We start from the raw sequence: 14,729 nt of genomic DNA, 5'->3' as shown, positions 1-14,729 counted from the left end.
ACTTCTCAATAAATCCTAATCTTGCCTTAAAACATTCCCAAAGTTTTGTCAAGGTGGCTATTTACATTTAAATTAATAAATGATAAACAGAAATTCAGTCCCTCACTCTCACTTGTCTCAGGTCAGATGCTCAATTATCACGCATGGCTAGTGGCTACCCATGTTGGACAGGGAGAGAGAACATTCCACCATCATAGGAAATGCTGCTTTATAGACTTTTGCCTCAACATAAATAGTCAGTTAAAAAGCATTCAGTTCCTTGTTATAAATTTAGCTTCTTAATACAGATTAAACATTTTATAGCACAATGTGCTTTTACATTTAAGTAGCTTGGATCATAGTTTCCATTTAATTAAAGCAAATTTTCCTCTTAAAGGGAAAAAAATCGCATTAATTTTTTTTTATTTCAAAAGAAAGAGTTTTTATTCTTTCTCCTTCCTCAGTCTGTTTGTCCTTTCCTCTCTGAGTTTCTTTCTGAAGTGTTTTTAAAAAATACTGAGATGGGCTTCTTTTCCAGAAATTCTGATTCTATTGGTCTGTGTATGAGAACATACATATTAGTATTTTTTTAAAACTATAAACAAGGTAAAAACCAATATTGCATTTAGTCCTAACATGTGGCTCCTGCTGAGAGCTGTTAGGTGGACAATGTGTTCCAGCTCTGGGTTTCTAGCATGCCTACTGAATTGACAAGGAAGCTAAAGCCAGAGAGGGTTCCTGACTCACCCAAAGTCACAGTCAGTTAGTCAGGCCGACACTAGATCCAGGGTCCCTCACTCAGAGTCCTTTCCCACTACTCATCAGGCCCCTGGGGTTGGATGAGCTCCATTGGAATTTGGGGAAGATGCCATTTCCCTCTCTTTAAGACTCAGGTTGCAAGAAAACAAGGAAGGTGACCTAGGAAGAATGACAGCCTGGCTGACAGCCTCCCCTATTCTCCATCACCACCTCCTTCTTCCCCTGGACATTTCTACCCAGACTAAAGTGACTCAAGTCTGCTCCTGCCCCACCCTCCCCTTTCCCTCACTCCCACATCCTTTTAGCACACGGACTGGGGAACAAAGTGCTTGGTGTCCAAACCCAGGGCTCAGAGGCTGGGAAATCATAGTTGATGACATTTGCCACATTTAGTGTTGACTGTGGGCAGGAATGGAGACATCAGCAGTTGACTTGGGTGGAGGCTGGGTCACGGTTCTTGGGCTGGTATACAGTGGGCTCAGGACCTTAGTGCTGGTAGGAAGAACTGTGGGAATCTGATGCATGTTTTGAGTAGGATTAACATTGGAGGCAGGGGTACCTAAGAGACCTGTGAAAAGGCACATTGGATGAATGGATGGATGGATAAGTGGGTGATTTAATGGATAAACTATTTGGAAGTGGGTGGTGGATGGATGAATGGGTAGGTGGATAAATAGATGGATGAGTGGAGGGATGGATAGGATGTAGGAAGAATAAGTAGATGAAAAGATGGATGAGTGGGTGAATGGGTAGGTGTTAGGGTAAATGGAGTTAAGGAAGGAAATGGACATGGCCAAGAAGCAGGGTTTTCTTTTGCTATAACCTAGGAATAGTGTATGATCAGCCTAGGTTAGAGTCAGGAAGAAGGAAAGGAGGAAAGGAGGGAGGGAGGAAAGGCAGAAAGAAGGAAGAAAAAATAAATATTCAGGCTATTCACTTTATTGGAACTGCAGTTGCCTGCTATTCTTCATCAATCCATATGCCCCCAACTTCTTCAAGAATAAATCCTCGATTATTTTACCTTATATTATTCATTCTACCTTGGATTCACCTATGTCTGTGTCATATTGCTTTATAAGTTATCTTTTATTAATGTATTCCATATGTACTTTGTTTTCCTTAGGCTTAGAATTCCCCTGGTGCTAGGAATTTAAACCTTCTCCCTCCTTTCTCTTTCATTATTCTTCCATCTACCATATTTCTCTAATGCCACCTACCACCTTGCATCATAACCCTTCCTCACATGCTGTTTCTCTGGCCCAACTGTGGGCTCCTCCAGCTCAGGATGGGATCTCAAGGCTTTTGAGTCCCCATCCAGGGCCTAGCTTAGCCCTTTGCCCTCCAGGGAATGGGCATTGAGTCAAAGCTTGGGCATTGAAGATTGAGAAGCTTATTGGGGTCCTCTAGGTGCCCATTTGACCAAGTGGCTGGGCACACTCAGCAGTAGGGAAAAAGCACCACTGTTTCTGACCATCACAGAAAAAGGCAGAAGAGCTTGGCAACTCTAATTTCAGGAGGAATGCCCAGGGGCCTTAGGATTAGTAGTGACCCCTAACTTCTCATTTTGAAGCTTAATGACTCTCAATGGATAAGGGCAGGTCCAGGGAGAGGACCCAGGTCCCCTGAGCCCCTGGCTACTACACCTCCCAGCTTCACACCCTAAGTGTCATGTCAGCCTCATTGTTTAGCTGTCTCCTGTGTCACATTTCTCCCCCACAACTCCATTACTCAGTGATCTGTCTTGACTACAGCCCTTTGAGAGGATGCTGGGAGTTAGGGTCAAGGGTAGGGATGTCTGGAATGGACCATTAATCCCTTTGTGCTTGAGCATGGGGAAGCTTTACACTTATTCCAAATAAATTGAGGAGTCCTATTAGTAGCAGCAAAAATGTTAAGGGCAATATGTATGATGTGGAAGGAAGAACCAAAAGCCAGCAGGTCTGCGTTCTGGGGCTGGCTCTGCCCTTCAGCAGCAGGTGACCTTAGGCCAGGGGCTTTTCTTCTCCATGCCCCCAGTTTTCAGTGATGAGAAGGTGGAAGGAGAAGATTTCTAGGATCCTCTCCAGCTTTAACACCTTGTGATTCAGGAAGTCTGAGACCCACAAATAAGAAGGGACAGAACTCACCCTGAGATACCACCAGGCAGATGATTCTGACAATGGAGATCTCAGGGGATTTAGAGATTCCACACCCATAGAATCCCAAGGCCTCTACTCCAAGCTCAGTCATGGTGAAGACGCCATAGAGGTGATCATCCTGGATGAAGAATCGAGGCTCCCAGGTTGCTGTCCTGGGACTGTCCCCTACTATGGCACACATATTGGCTGATATTTTCCCGCACCAGCTTTCCACCTGTAAATATTGGGAGGGCTGGTACTGCTGTTTTACAGAGGTTGCCTCGCCCTCCAGGCTGGAATGCAACTCTGTCCACTGTGCTCACAATGGCCTCTCTGCCCATATTCATACCCTTCCTAGTCCATCCTTGACAAGTGCCACTACATACTTAAAAATAAGCTGTGACACGCCTCTCTTAACTCTCCAATAACTTCCTCTTGTACTTAGAATCACCCAAACTTTATCTCATGGGCTTCAGGGCTGCTTGACTTCCCAGCCTCGTCAATCACTGTCCACACTCAATATGGAGCTACTAAATAAGCCTTTTTTTCTTGGCTATTTTTTTTTTTTTTTGAGACAGAGTCTCACTCTGCTGCCCAGGCTGGAGTGCAATGGCGCGATCTTGGCTCACTGCAACCTCCGCCTCCCAGGTCCAAGCGATTCTCCTGCCTCAGCCTCCTGAGTATCTGAGATTACAAGCATGCACCACCACACTCAGCTAATTTTTGTATTTTTAGTAGAGACGGGATTTCAACCATGTTGGCCAGGCTGGTCTCAAACTTTGGACCTCAGATGATCCACCCGCGTCAGCCTCCCAAAATGCTGGGAATAAAGGCGTGACCCACTGCGCCTAGCCAAATAGGCCTTTCTTATACAAGCCAAGCTCCTTCTGACCTCAGGACCTTTGCACATGCAGCCCTTACCACAAAGTGCCCTTCAAAGCACCCAGATTTCAACAGGGCTGGAGAACACTCACCATTCAGGGGTCAGCTTGGTGTCATCTGCTCAGGGAAGTGTTTTCTGATCCTCAGTACTTCCACAGCTCCCGCATTACTGAGTTACTTTCCTGTTTACTGGTGTTTTTTTTCTTACAAAAATTTGTTATTTGCAATTATTATAGAGCAAGATTGTGTCTGTTTTTGCTCACTACTGTATCCTTAGAGCCTAGAATAGTGCCTGCCACATAATAGGGGCTCAATGAATTATGTTGAAGCAATGAGTGAATAAAACACAGCACAGACAGTGCCAAGTTTGAACCTCATCTCAGCCACCTGCTAGCTCTAGGACCCCAGACAAGCTCAGAGTCACATTGGGTTTTCAGGTCTCATTATCTTCATCAAAATAGCTTTTGCTAATTTGGGTTCTTTTATGGCTCCACATGAATTTTTAGGTTATTTTTCTATTTCTATGTAGCATGATCATTTTAACAATATTAATTCATCCAGTTCACAAACATGGGATGTTTTCCCATTATTTTGTATCTTTTTCAATTCTTTTCCTCAGTATTTTATAGTTTTCCTTGTAAAGTTTTTTCTCCTACTTGGTTAAATTATTCTTGGTATTTTTTGTCACTACTTTAAACGATACTGCTTTTTAAATTTTATTTTAGCTACTTTATTGTTCTTGTATAGGAACACTACTGACTTTTGTATATTGATTTTATATCCTGCAACTTTAGTGAATTTAATTATCAGCTCTAAGAGTTTTTTGGAAGAATCTTAAGGTTTTTCGGAATATAAAATCATGTCATGTGCATACAGGGACAATTTGATTTCCTTCTTTCCAATTTGGATGCCCTTTATTTCTTTCTGTTGCCTAATTGCTCTGCCTAAGACTTCTAGTACTATGTTGAATTAGAATGGTGAGAATGGGCATCCTTGTCTTATTTCAAATCTTAGAGGAAAGGCTTTTAGCTTTTTCCTGTTTAATATGATGTTAACTGAAGGTTATATTATAGGGCCTTATTGTGTTGAGGCACTTTCCTTCTATACCTGATTTATTGAGACTTTTCATCATGATGGCATGTTGTATTTATCAAATGCTTTTCCTGCATCTGTTGAGATGTTCATATGGTTTCTATCCTTCATTTTGTCGATCTGATGTATCACATTTATTGGTTTGCATATATCGAACCATCCTTGCATCCCACTTGGAATGAATCCCACTTGATCATGGTGTATAATCTTTTTGATTTCCTGTTGGATTTGGATCCCTAGTATTTTGCTGAGGATTTTTGCATATGAACTCATCAGGAATACTGGCCTATAGTTTTCCTTTATAGGTATGTCCTTATCTGATTTTGATATCAGGGTTATGCTGGCCTCACAGAAATAGTTTGTAAGAATTATTTCTCCCTCAATATTTTGGAGTAGTTCGAGGAGAATTGGTATTAGGTTTTCTTTAAACTTCAACATAATTTAGCAGTGAAGTCATCTGGGCTTTCCTTTGTTCAGATTTTTTTTTATTACTGATTCAATTTTGTTACTTGTTATTTGTCTATTCATGTTTCCTACTTCTTGGTTCAATTCTGATAGGATGTGTGTGTCCAGAAATTTATGTTTCTTCTGGGTTTTTTAATTTATTAGAGCATAGTTGCCAATAATAGTCTCTAATGATCCTTTGTCTTTCTTTTATATATGTTGGAGAAGGAGAAAAATTGTTCCAGACACCTTGGAGGTCTGTCTCCCGCTCACATTAAGTCACCCAGGTGGAACAGATGGCATGGAAAGCTCAGAGTGTGCTGTCCCATCATTCTCAAGCAATAGCTGGGTGTCTAGTAGGGACGTAGGCTTAGGTAAGGCCCTGAAGAGCTTTTATCTCTTCCAGAACATGGCACTTCCCGAATAGAGTCAACCCTAAAAGACACTCTGGATTCAACGTAACTTGTGTCTGAATGAGGATCGCTGCACAGAGGACAGAAGAAAGCAGAGTATTACTTTGGGATTAGCTGAGGCCCTAGGCTCATGCCTCTCTTGTGGATTCCAGAAAACCAGGCTGGACCACATCAGGGACTATCTCCCACTCCAAGCAGGCCCAGGGGGTCCTGAACCTGAGCAGGCAGAATGACCTTCCCTTCAATTTATATTCCCATGCCCTAACACAGGCCTTAGATGTACCCACTTCAAGCCAGCAAAAGTCCCATTCATCAACCCCAGAGGAAAGGAGCTGGGGCTTGGGGCACTATGATCATACAAGCTTCTTATACCCCTTAGACAAGGTATCTCCCCGTCTGCAGGGCCCACAACCATCTTTCCAATTTGTGACCCTATCTCAAGCCTCTCCCCAAGCTTGAGATAAGATGCAGGAATCCAACCCTCTCCTCCCCCAGGGTCACAGCACAACCACCAACTATCTCCAAAAGTCCTCTCCCAGTCTTCACACTCCTCACAACTTTCTACCCTTGATGTGTGTGAGGGATTCATTCCTCAAGGTTTCAATACCTTTTGGCATGTGCTCCACACTGGCCTCCCACCTCACTCTGACAGATAGCATATATTTTCTTGGGACTTGCATTAGTTAAGATTTAGTTGCAAACTACAAAATCCAAGCTATAGATTTTAAGTAGAAAGGGATTTTTAAAATCAAACATGAAATGCTTTACAGAATCAGATCCTATGTAACTTCTGGGCATGACTCTTAAAGCCACAGGATGGGCTACTAAAGGACCGCTGCCTTTGCCACAGTCAACACCCTTTCCAAATCAGGCAACTTTCCAAATCTGGAAGCTGCCAGCACAGCCCTGGCTGCAGAACCCCTCCATCTCACCCATAGTCTACCAGCACAATGGATGCCTCTCTTCCCATTCAGCTCACTTCCACATTTAAGTCTCATACAAATACATTGAATGGGTAGGACCTAAAATATATCTGGAACCCTAGCTGCAAAGGAATCAGAAATGATCTTGTAGACCTTTTACTATAGAAAGACCCATGAGAAAGAGGTGGCAGCCACTCATAGTGGCTCACACCTGTAATTCTAGCACTCTGGAGGCTAAGCTGGGTTGATATCTTGAGTCCAGGAGTTCAAGACAAGCCTGGCCAACATGGTGAAACCATGTCTCTATGAAAAGCAATAAATAATAATAACCAGGCGCATTGGTGTGTGCCCATAGTCCCAGCTACTCAGGAGGCTGAGGTGGGAGGATCACCTGAGCCCTGGGAGGTCAAGGCTGCAGTAAGCCATGATCACACCACTGTACTCCAACCTGGGCAAAAGTATAAAACTCCATCTCAAAAAAAGAAAGAAAGAGAGAGAAAGAAGAAAGAAAAAAAGAAAAGGAAAGAAAGAAATAAAAAGAAAGAAAGAAAGAGAAAGAAAGAAAAGGAAGAAAATACATATAAAGGAAAGAAAGAAAGAGAAAGGAAAGAAAGAAAAAGAAAGAAAGAGAAAGGAAAGAGAAAAAGGAAAGGAAGAAAGAGAAAGAAAGAAAGAGAGAAAGAAGAAGAAAAGGAAGGAAGGAAGGAAGGAAGGAAAGAAGGAAGGAAAATGAACAGAAGGAAAGGAACAGAAGGAAAGGAAGGGAAGAAAGAAAGAGGTGGCAATGAATGTATGGTGAGTTCACAGTGTCTACCTGAATACTGTCAGCCAAAACTGAGATCACAATAGTTAAAATTTAAAAGTTTTGTTGTTTCTTTTGCTGTCAGTGAAAGTCAAATATGATTAAGTGAAAAATAAACATATAGTATTTGCTTTGTTATGTCAAATAAACGCTATTTGTCAAAACATAGTATTTGCCTTGTTACACCAAATAAACCCTATTCTGTAGTATAAACGTTATAGTAACACATTTTCATTTACAGCAATCAGTACATCAGACACTATGTGCGACATATCACACTGAAGGCATCAAATGATACAGATGCAGAGAATAAATCCTATTTTCCTCTTCCGGAATTTATCATACTTTTCTTAGAAACTTCAGTGTGTTTAAGAAAATGACTCTTATTACCATCAGTCTTCTTTATCTATTCCTGAGAAATCTTCATTGTTACAAATAGTTCAGTAACGCCTGGAAAATTCAGCCTAAACAGCAGTCACATAAGTGAACACAGGTCCATTTTAGCATCCTGTAAACTGAGAGTTTTCAAAACCTTGTAAAATCCGAAAAGATTACTTTGGGAACCAAAGGCAGGCTTTTCTGGGTAGAGGATGCTCTTCAAGGACCAGAGTCCTCTTTGGTGCTTGAAGGGAATCAGTCATTTGCTTCCACCTCTTTTGCCTGCATAGTTGTTAGAGACCCTCACCAGTGCATGCCTGCCCACTTACTGAGTTCATCTCAGTTAGAGTGAAACGTCCTTGCCTGTCTCCTGACTCAGTCATTTCCCCCGCTTGAATTTGCAGGGAAAAAGCATGACATTTGGCATCAGAAGGCCGGATGTGGAATCCCATCCTCCCCACCACTGCACAGTGGGCACTTTCAAACAAGTCAGTTCCTCTCCCAGGCTGGAACTCAATCCTTGCATTCATGTTATAAAGGAAAACCTACCCCCTGAAAGATGGCAGGGTCAACTGTAAACAAAGAAAAATGCAAACATGCTGTGTTTCTGTTTTAGCTTTAGGTTTTTTTGTTTTTTCCCACAAAAGATTTTAGTGTAACAAAACTGAGTTGACAGACTCCTTATTTCACAGCCCGCAGTCATCAAAGGAAACACTTTACCACTCATTTGGTTTCATGTGTTTTTTTATGTATAGAGATGGAGTCTTGCTATGTTACCCAGGCTGGTCTTGAACTCCTGGGCACAAGTGATCCTCCCTCCTTGGCCTCCTAAAGTGCTGAGATTATAGGCATCGGCTACACACCTGGCCTAATATGTTTTTTTAATCTTTCCCACTTTCATCCTGAGCTCCCCTCCCTACCCTTCCCTCATAAGCATCTTCTTCATTATATTTAATATACATCTTTTCAATCAATTTTCCATATGCTTACTTGCATGTATGCATACCTTTGAAAATATATAGAATTGATTTTGTGTGCTTTTATTTTTTTACACATTTTACTCTGTTGTAGGGAAAATCTGCAATTAAATGGAAACCTCTGCATTGTTTATTGCATTCTCTTCCCTAAGTTATGTGAATGTGATTCTACCAGAGCGATCTTAACAACTCTCACAACTGTGGATTACGGATAGACAAGCAAATTCTTTCCTATCTTCCTTCCCCTGCTGTTGGGAAAAAGAACCCAAACTGGTGCTTCTCCACATGCAATTTATTTCAACATTCCTTTACTCCATATACATTTGTGAATCTTGACAGCTTTTTTTTAACCAGTTATAACCTCTGAATGAGTATGAGTTATGCAGTATACATTGAATAAAATTTTAAGATGTGTTTATTTTGTCTGTATGAGAGGTATAAGTTAAATCTTTGAAAATTTTAACTCTATAAGTTTTCACACAATATCGTTCTTCCATGACTATTTTTTGTTGCTACATGTGAATCTAATTCTTTGATTATTTTGCTACTATGTAAGTTCTCCTACAATGTAAGAACAGTAGTGGATTTTGCTTTTCCATTCCCCTTAGTGATGGACCCGGAAGTTGTTTCAACTCTTTACTATGCCCAAACAAACAACACACACACCTACGTGAACAGAAATATAAAAACCATAAATTTGAAATAAATATCTTAATTTATGTTCTTGAAGGGACCGTGTAAGAATTTTCTGGAGTGCGTGCCCAGTTGGCATAAAGTAAAATAAATGAAAAGAACAGAATAGAAAGTTCAGGGACATACCCACACACTGACAATCACTTGACTGCCACAAAGGGGCCTCTGAGACTTTGTCGGGAAAGGATGGTGTTTCCATCAAATGGTACTAATCAACTGGATACCCACACACACACATACAAAATGGGCTTTTACCTCTCTCTCCCACCATACACAAAATTAATTCAATTTGAGTCATAAACCTAAATATAAAGGTGAAAACAATATAGCTTCTAAAAGAAAATATAGACAACATGATCTTGGAGTAGGAAAGCATTTCCTAAACAGGACGTAACAAATAGTAAGCATAGTAGAGCGTATGTCAGGAATGGGATATTGGGTGTGGGATATCCATGTGTTTATGCCTCACAGAAGCTCTAGATTGTTCTCCAGAATGCGGAGTCATGTTGCTTTCCCCCCAGCAGGCTCGAGGCTTCCCCCTTTCTCCAATTCTCATCAACACAACAACAGGTGTCATCCACATTCTGTGTGCTTGCCAGTCAGATGAGTTCAAAGTGACAGCTCTATGTTTTTAACTTAGTATTTCTCTGATAACTAACAATGTCAAACATCTATTTATGGACTTCTCAGGCTTATGGATTTTTACTGCAATGTGTCACCTATTTTTGACCATTTTCTATAGGATTTCCTTGCTTCTGTTTCTTCATTTTTAATGGCCACTTGGTGAGTTTAGATAGTAATTTATGGAAAGTGTTAGATGTTGCAAATATCTTGTCTTAGTCTGTCTTTTGTCGTTTGTCAAGCTCACACAAGGCAAGACGTGGCCAAGGTCAAGGCCTGACAGATTTGTCTGATAAAGACAAAATGAGCCACTATTAGATTCAATGAGTTTACTACTTACATAAACAAGGAAGATTATGTAAGGAAGATTAGCCAAAGGTTCCAGCTCCTTGTGTTCCTTGTCTCACACCCCAAAATGGAAAGGGCCAAACAACTGCAATATGGGTTGTGAGATACCCATTGCTAAGGAATCAATTCTAGAGGCAGCTAAGTGGTTTCATAGCCTGCAGCTCTATTCTGAGGGGGCAGGACAGAGTCTCTGAACCCAGGAGAGGATGGGAAATTGTCTTTCAGAGGAGAAAGGGAGATCACTCAGAGATCTTGTCACAGGCCTCCATCTTCTTATGTTCTGGGAGAGCCACAGAACCTTCTACCGTGCCTCAGATTAGCTGTAGTTCAAGTGTCTGCCAGTGGGGCCTAGGTGGCACATGCAAGGTCATCAGGGCAACATCATAGAGCTACTGCCCTATGTTGCTTTTGCCCACAATAGCTTGTGTAGAAAAATAAAATTTTTTGTTGGGAATTGAAACCGTCTATACTCACATTCAGTCTTGACACTGAGAACTGAAATCACACTTTTGTGTCTACATTAACACGGCTTTGCGATTCCACTGTCCTTGTGAGTATTATTTTACTTTTCTAGGAGTTTCCTTGTCCAGGCAAATGGTTTACTTGTCCATTATGGGGACTTCCTAAAAGACCCACCCAACTGTTCAATGGAAAGCAGTGAGAGATAGTTGGCAACCTAGGATTCTTTGAATCCCCCCACTTCAAAATCCTCATCTTGTTATTTCTGCCAATCCTGAATTGTTGTGTCATGATCTTTACTGAGTCCTAAGTTGGCCCTTGCTTTGAAAGACCTACCTTAAAGCAAACTTTTCAATAAGTCCTTATCTTGCCTTCTCCCTCTAAGACACTCTCAAAGCCTTGTGAAGCGGGTGTTCTCCTTTAGGGCCATAAGCTGTGCATAATCAACAGGTTGTGTTGGTAACATTTGGGGAGCTAGAATTAGACAGTATAATTAAATCCATACATTTTCCTCTTATGATTTATAACATGAGCACCTTATTTAAGATGTTGTTTCCAATATGTAACCCAATTATATTCTGAATATTGTCTTTTAGACTATATGCAAAGATATTCTCATAGGTTAATAATGATCAAAGCAGAAATAAAATTGAGACTAAAGAAATAACATAATATCAATAATACAAAAATATGGCTTTTCAGAAAATGAAAAACCAACAAATTTTTAGCTGGACTAAATAAGAAATAAAGAGAAAGGATTCAAATACATAACATAAGATATAAAAGTAGAGACATCACAACTGATAGAACAAGAATACAAAGGATTTTTACAGATTATCATAGAAAACAACATACCAATAAATTAAAAAACCTAGAGGAAATGGATAAATTCCTGGACACAGACAACCTCTGAATATTGAACCAAAAAACAAAACAGACAAGACCTGAATACACCAATAATGAGTAATAAGATTCTATCAGTAATAACAAGTCTCTCAGTAACAATTTATTTTATTTTATTTTTTATGATTATACTTTAAGTTCTAGGGTACATGTGCACAATGTGCAGATTTGTTACATATGTATACATGTGCCATGTTGGTGTGCTGCATCCATTAACTCATCATTTACATTAAGTATATCTCCTAATGCTACCCCTCCCCCATCCCCCCACCCCACAACAGGCCCCGGTGTGTGATGTTCCCCTTCCTGTGTCCAAGTGATCTCATTGTTCAATTCCTACCTACGAGTGAGAACATGTGGTGTTTGGTTTTCTGTTCTTATGATAGTTTGCTGAGAATGATGGTTTCCAGCTGCATCCATGTCCCTATAAAGGACACGAACTCATCCTTTTTTATGGCTGCATGGTATTCCATGGTGTATATGTGTCACATTTTCTTAATCCAGCCTGTCACTGATGGACATCTGGGTTGATTCCAAGTCTTTGCTATTGTGAATAGTGCTGCAATAAACATACATGTGCATGTGTCTTTATAGCACCATGATTTATAATACTTCGGGTATATACCCAGTAACGGGATGGCTGGGTCAAATGGTATTTCTAGTTCTAGATCTTTGAGGAATTGCCACACTGTTTTCCACAATGGCTGAACTACTTTACAGTCCTACCAACAGTGTAAAAGTGTTCCTATTTCTCCACATCCTCTCCAGCACCTGTTGTTGCCTGACTTTTTAATGATTGCCATTCTAACTGGGGTGAGATGGTATCTCATTGTGGTTTTGATTTGCATTTCTCTGATGGTGAGTGATGATGAGCATTTTTTCATGTATCTGTTGGCTGTATGCATGTCTTCTTCTGAGAAGTGTCTGTTCATATCCTTTGCCCACTCTTTGATGGGGTTGGGTTTTTTTTTCTTTGTAAATTTGTTTGAGTTCTTTGTAGGTTCTGGATATTAGCCCTTTGTCAGATGAGTAGATTGCAAAAATTTTCTCCCATTCTGTAGGTTACTTGTTCACTCTGATGGTACTTTCTTTTGCTGTGCAGAAGCTCTTTAGTTTAATTAGATCCCATTTGTCAATTTTGGCTTTCGTTGCCATTGCTTTTGGTGTTTTAGACATGAAGTCCTTGCCCACGCCTATGTCCTGATGGTATTACCTAGGTTTTCTTCTGGGATTTTTATGGTTTAAGGTCTAACATTTAAGTCTCTAATCCATCTTGAATTAATTTTCATATAAGGAGTAAGGAAAGGATCCAGTTTCAGCTTTCTACTTATGGCTAGCCAATTTTCCCAGCACCATTTATTAAATAGGGAATCCTTTCCCCATTTCTTGTTTTTGTCAGGTTTGTCAAAGATCGGATGGCTGTAGATGGGTGGTACTATTTCTGAGGGCTCTGTTCTGTTCCATTGGTCTAGATCTCTGTTTTGGTACCAGTACCATGCTGTTTTGGTTACTGTAACCTTGTAGTATAGTTTGAAGTCAGGTAGCTTGATGCCTCCAGCTTTGTTCTTTTGGCTTAGGATTGTCTTGGCAATGCGGGCTCTTTTTTGGTTCCATATGAACTTTAACGCAGTTTTTTCCAATTCTGTGAAGAAAAGTCATTGGTAGTTTAATGGGGATGGCATTGAATCTGTAAATTACCTTGGGCAGTATGGCCATTTTCACGATATTGATTCTTCCTATTTATGAGCATGGTATGTTCTTCCATTTGTTTGTGTCCTCTTTTATTTCACTGAGCAGTGGTTTGTAGTTCTCCTTGAAGAGGTCCTTCACATCCCTTGTAAGTTGGATTCCTAGGTGTTTTATTCTCTTTGAAGCAATTGTGAATGGAAGTTCATTCATGATTTGGCTCTCTGTTTGTCTGTTATTGGTGTATAAGAATGCTTGCGATTTTTCCACATTGATGTATCCTGAGACTTTGCTGAAGTTGCTTATCAGCTTAAGGAGATTTTGGGCTGAGATGATGGGGTTTTCTAAATATACAATCATGTCATCTGCAAACAGGGACAATTTGACTTCTTCTTTTCCTAACTGAATACCGCTTATTTCTTTCTCTTGCTTGATTGCCCTAGCCAGAACTTCCAACACTGTGTTGAATAGGAGTGGTGAGAGAGGGTATCCCTGTCTTGTGCCAGTTTTCAAAGGGAATGCTTCCAGTTTTTGCCCATTCAGTATGATATTAGCTGTGGGTTTGTCATAAATAGCTCTTATTATTTTGAGATACATTCCATCAATACCGAATTTATTGAGACTTTTTAGTATGAAGGGCTGTTGAATTTTGTCAAAGGCCATTTCTAGATCTATTGAGATAATCATGTGGTTTTTGTCTTTGCTTCTGTTTATATGCTGCATTACATTTGTTGATTTGCGTATGTTGAACCAGCCTTGCATCCCAGGGATGAAGCCCACTTGATTGTGGTGGAAAAGCTTTTTGATGTGCTGCTGGATTCAGTTTGCCAGTATTTTACTGAGGATTTTTGCATCAATCAGGGATATTGGTCTAAAATTCTCTTTTTTTTGTTGTGTCTCTGCCAGGCTTTGGTATCAGGATGATGTTGGCCTCATAAAATGAGTTAGGGAGGATTCCTTCTTTTTCTATTGATTGGAATAGTTTCAGAAGGAATGGTACCAGCTCCTCCTTGTACTTCTGGTAGAATTCGGCTGTGAATTCATCTGGTCCTGGACTTTGTTTGGTTGGTAGGCTATTAATTATTGCCTCAATTTCAGAGCCTGCTATTGGTCTATTCAGGGATTCAACTTCTTCCTGGTTTAGTCTTCGGAGAGTGTATGTGTCTAGGAATTTATCCATTTCTTCTAGGTTTTCTAGTTTATTTGTGTAGAGGTGTTTATAGTATTCTCTGATGGTAGTTTGTATTTCTGTG

This window comes from Trachypithecus francoisi, unplaced genomic scaffold (assembly GCF_009764315.1).
Source record: "Trachypithecus francoisi isolate TF-2019V2 unplaced genomic scaffold, Tfra_2.0 Lachesis_group10, whole genome shotgun sequence".
Classification (NCBI taxonomy): Eukaryota; Metazoa; Chordata; class Mammalia; order Primates; family Cercopithecidae; genus Trachypithecus; species Trachypithecus francoisi.
This window is presented reverse-complemented; position numbering follows the sequence as displayed.